The sequence below is a fragment of the Palaemon carinicauda genome, unplaced genomic scaffold, assembly GCF_036898095.1.
Source record: "Palaemon carinicauda isolate YSFRI2023 unplaced genomic scaffold, ASM3689809v2 scaffold907, whole genome shotgun sequence".
In the NCBI taxonomy this organism is placed as follows: domain Eukaryota; kingdom Metazoa; phylum Arthropoda; class Malacostraca; order Decapoda; family Palaemonidae; genus Palaemon; species Palaemon carinicauda.
Window position 1 is genome coordinate 1 of NW_027172212.1, and position 4,812 is coordinate 4,812.

Consider the following 4,812-nt stretch of genomic DNA (forward strand, 5'->3'; position numbering starts at 1 on the left):
ATGCATCGAATGAGACAATAAGTGAGAGAGAGAGAGAGAGAGAGAGAGAGAGAGAGAGAGTGTGAGAGGGAGTGTAAGGAGGAAGGGAGAGAGAGGGGAAGAAGTAGTCATTCCCGGGAAAGAGAGAGAGAAAGAGAGAAAGAGAGTAGGAAGGAGAGAAAAAGAAAGAAAAAAAGAATGATTCCATATATCTTCGATTCCTTCTGATGCATCGAATGAGACAATGAAAGGCCAAGAGAGAGAGAGAGAGAGAGTGTGAGAGGGAGTGTAAGGAGGAAGGGAGAGAGGGGGAAGAAGTAGTCATTCCCGGGAAGGAGAGAGAGAAAGAGAGAAAGAGAGTAGGAAGGAGAGAAAAAGAAAGAAAAAAAGAATGATTCCATATATCTTCGATTCCTTCTGATGCATCGAATGAGACAATGAAAGGCCAAGAGAGAGAGAGAGAGAGAGTGTGAGAGGAGTGTAAGGAGGAAGGGAGAGAGAGGGGAAGAAGTAGTCATTCCCGGGAAAGAGAGAGAGAAAGAGAGAAAGAGAGTAGGAAGGAGAGAAAAAGAAAGAAAAAAAGAATGATTCCATATATCTTCGATTCCTTCTGATGCATCGAATGAGACAATGAAAGGCCAAGAGAGAGAGACAGAGAGAGAGAAAGAGAGTGTGAGAGGGAGTGTAAGGAGGAAGGGAGAGAGAGGGGAAGAAGTAGTCATTCCCGGGAAAGAGAGAGAGAAAGAGAGAAAGAGAGTAGGAAGGAGAGAAAAAGAAAGAAAAAAAGAATGATTCCATATATCTTCGATTCCTTCTGATGCATCGAATGAGACAATGAAAGGCCAAGAAGAGAGAGAGAGAGAGAGTGTGAGAGGGAGTGTAAGGAGGAAGGGAGAGAGAGGGGAAGAAGTAGTCATTCCCGGGAAAGAGAGAGAGAAAGAGAGAAAGAGAGTAGGAAGGAGAGAAAAAGAAAGAAAAAAAGAATGATTCCATATATCTTCGATTCCTTCTGATGCATCGAATGAGACAATGAAAGGCCAAGAGAGAGAGAGAGAGAGAGAGAGAGTGTGAGAGGGAGTGTAAGGAGGAAGGGAGAGAGAGGGGAAGAAGTAGTCATTCCCGGGAAAGAGAGAGAGAAAGAGAGAAAGAGAGTAGGAAGGAGAGAAAAAGAAAGAAAAAAAGAATGATTCCATATATCTTCGATTCCTTCTGATGCATCGAATGAGACAATGAAAGGCCAAGAGAGAGAGAGAGAGAGAGTGTGAGAGGGAGTGTAAGGAGGAAGGGAGAGAGAGGGGAAGAAGTAGTCATTCCCGGGAAAGAGAGAGAGAAAGAGAGAAAGAGAGTAGGAAGGAGAGAAAAAGAAAGAAAAAAAGAATGATTCCATATATCTTCGATTCCTTCTGATGCATCGAATGAGACAATGAAAGGCCAGAGAGAGAGAGAGAGAGAGAGAGAGTGTGAGAGGGAGTGTAAGGAGGAAGGGAGAGGGGAAGAAGTAGTCATTCCCGGGAAAGAGAGAGAGAAAGAGAGAAAGAGAGTAGGAAGGAGAGAAAAAGAAAGAAAAAAAGAATGATTCCATATATCTTCGATTCCTTCTGATGCATCGAATGAGACAATGAAAGGCCAAGAGAGAGAGAGAGAGAGAGTGTGAGAGGGAGTGTAAGGAGGAAGGGAGAGAGAGGGGAAGAAGTAGTCATTCCCGGGAAAGAGAGAGAGAAAGAGAGAAAGAGAGTAGGAAGGAGAGAAAAAGAAAGAAAAAAAGAATGATTCCATATATCTTCGATTCCTTCTGATGCATCGAATGAGACAATGAAAGGCCAGAGAGAGAGAGAGAGAGAGAGTGTGAGAGGGAGTGTAAGGAGGAAGGGAGAGAGAGGGGAAGAAGTAGTCATTCCCGGGAAAGAGAGAGAGAAAGAGAGAAAGAGAGTAGGAAGGAGAGAAAAAGAAAGAAAAAAAGAATGATTCCATATATCTTCGATTCCTTCTGATGCATCGAATGAGACAATGAAAGGTCAGAGAGAGAGAGAGAGAGAGAGAGAGAGTGTGAGAGGGAGTGTAAGGAGGAAGGAGAGAGGGGAAGAAGTAGTCATTCCCGGGAAAGAGAGAGAGAAAGAGAGAAAGAGAGTAGGAAGGAGAGAAAAAGAAAGAAAAAAAGAATGATTCCATATATCTTCGATTCCTTCTGATGCATCGAATGAGACAATGAAAGGCCAGAGAGAGAGAGAGAGAGAGAGAGAGAGTGTGAGAGGGAGTGTAAGGAGGAAGGGAGAGAGAGGGGAAGAAGTAGTCATTCCCGGGAAAGAGAGAGAGAAAGAGAGAAAGAGAGTAGGAAGGAGAGAAAAAGAAAGAAAAAAAGAATGATTCCATATATCTTCGATTCCTTCTGATGCATCGAATGAGACAATGAAAGGCCAAGAGAGAGAGAGAGAGAGAGTGTGAGAGGGAGTGTAAGGAGGAAGGGAGAGAGAGGGGAAGAAGTAGTCATTCCCGGGAAAGAGAGAGAGAAAGAGAGAAAGAGAGTAGGAAGGAGAGAAAAAGAAAGAAAAAAAGAATGATTCCATATATCTTCGATTCCTTCTGATGCATCGAATGAGACAATGAAAGGCCAAGAGAGAGAGAGAGAGAGAGTGTGAGAGGGAGTGTAAGGAGGAAGGGAGAGAGAGGGGAAGAAGTAGTCATTCCCGGGAAAGAGAGAGAGAAAGAGAGAAAGAGAGTAGGAAGGAGAGAAAAAGAAAGAAAAAAAGAATGATTCCATATATCTTCGATTCCTTCTGATGCATCGAATGAGACAATGAAAGGCCAGAGAGAGAGAGAGAGAGAGTGTGAGAGGGAGTGTAAGGAGGAAGGGAGAGAGAGGGGAAGAAGTAGTCATTCCCGGGAAAGAGAGAGAGAAAGAGAGAAAGAGAGTAGGAAGGAGAGAAAAAGAAAGAAAAAAAGAATGATTCCATATATCTTCGATTCCTTCTGATGCATCGAATGAGACAATGAAAGGCCAGAGAGAGAGAGAGAGAGAGTGTGAGAGGGAGTGTAAGGAGGAAGGGAGAGAGAGGGGAAGAAGTAGTCATTCCCGGGAAAGAGAGAGAGAAAGAGAGAAAGAGAGTAGGAAGGAGAGAAAAAGAAAGAAAAAAAGAATGATTCCATATATCTTCGATTCCTTCTGATGCATCGAATGAGACAATGAAAGGCCAGAGAGAGAGAGAGAGAGAGTGTGAGAGGGAGTGTAAGGAGGAAGGGAGAGAGAGGGGAAGAAGTAGTCATTCCCGGGAAAGAGAGAGAGAAAGAGAGAAAGAGAGTAGGAAGGAGAGAAAAAGAAAGAAAAAAAGAATGATTCCATATATCTTCGATTCCTTCTGATGCATCGAATGAGACAATGAAAGGCCAAGAGAGAGAGAGAGAGAGAGAGAGTGTGAGAGGGAGTGTAAGGAGGAAGGGAGAGAGAGGGGAAGAAGTAGTCATTCCCGGGAAAGAGAGAGAGAAAGAGAGAAAGAGAGTAGGAAGGAGAGAAAAAGAAAGAAAAAAAGAATGATTCCATATATCTTCGATTCCTTCTGATGCATCGAATGAGACAATGAAAGGCCAGAGAGAGAGAGAGAGAGAGAGTGTGAGAGGGAGTGTAAGGAGGAAGGGAGAGAGAGGGGAAGAAGTAGTCATTCCCGGGAAAGAGAGAGAGAAAGAGAGAAAGAGAGTAGGAAGGAGAGAAAAAGAAAGAAAAAAAGAATGATTCCATATATCTTCGATTCCTTCTGATGCATCGAATGAGACAATGAAAGGCAGAGAGAGAGAGAGAGAGAGAGAGAGAGTGTGAGAGGGAGTGTAAGGAGGAAGGGAGAGAGAGGGGAAGAAGTAGTCATTCCCGGGAAAGAGAGAGAGAAAGAGAGAAAGAGAGTAGGAAGGAGAGAAAAAGAAAGAAAAAAAGAATGATTCCATATATCTTCGATTCCTTCTGATGCATCGAATGAGACAATGAAAGGCCAAGAGAGAGAGAGAGAGAGAGTGTGAGAGGGAGTGTAAGGAGGAAGGGAGAGAGAGGGGAAGAAGTAGTCATTCCCGGGAAAGAGAGAGAGAAAGAGAGAAAGAGAGTAGGAAGGAGAGAAAAAGAAAGAAAAAAAGAATGATTCCATATATCTTCGATTCCTTCTGATGCATCGAATGAGACAATGAGAAGAGAGAGAGAGAGAGAGAGAGAGAGTGTGAGAGGGAGTGTAAGGAGGAAGGGAGAGAGAGGGGAAGAAGTAGTCATTCCCGGGAAAGAGAGAGAGAAAGAGAGAAAGAGAGTAGGAAGGAGAGAAAAAGAAAGAAAAAAAGAATGATTCCATATATCTTCGATTCCTTCTGATGCATCGAATGAGACAATGAAAGGCCAGAGAGAGAGAGAGAGAGAGAGTGTGAGAGGGAGTGTAAGGAGGAAGGGAGAGAGAGGGGAAGAAGTAGTCATTCCCGGGAAAGAGAGAGAGAAAGAGAGAAAGAGAGTAGGAAGGAGAGAAAAAGAAAGAAAAAAAGAATGATTCCATATATCTTCGATTCCTTCTGATGCATCGAATGAGACAATGAAAGGCCAAGAAGAGAGAGAGAGAGAGAGTGTGAGAGGGAGTGTAAGGAGGAAGGGAGAGAGAGGGGAAGAAGTAGTCATTCCCGGGAAAGAGAGAGAGAAAGAGAGAAAGAGAGTAGGAAGGAGAGAAAAAGAAAGAAAAAAAGAATGATTCCATATATCTTCGATTCCTTCTGATGCATCGAATGAGACAATGAAAGGCCAAGAGAGAGAGAGAGAGAGAGAGTGTGAGAGGGAGTGTAAGGAGGAAGGGAGAGAGAGGGGAAGAAGTAGTCATTCCC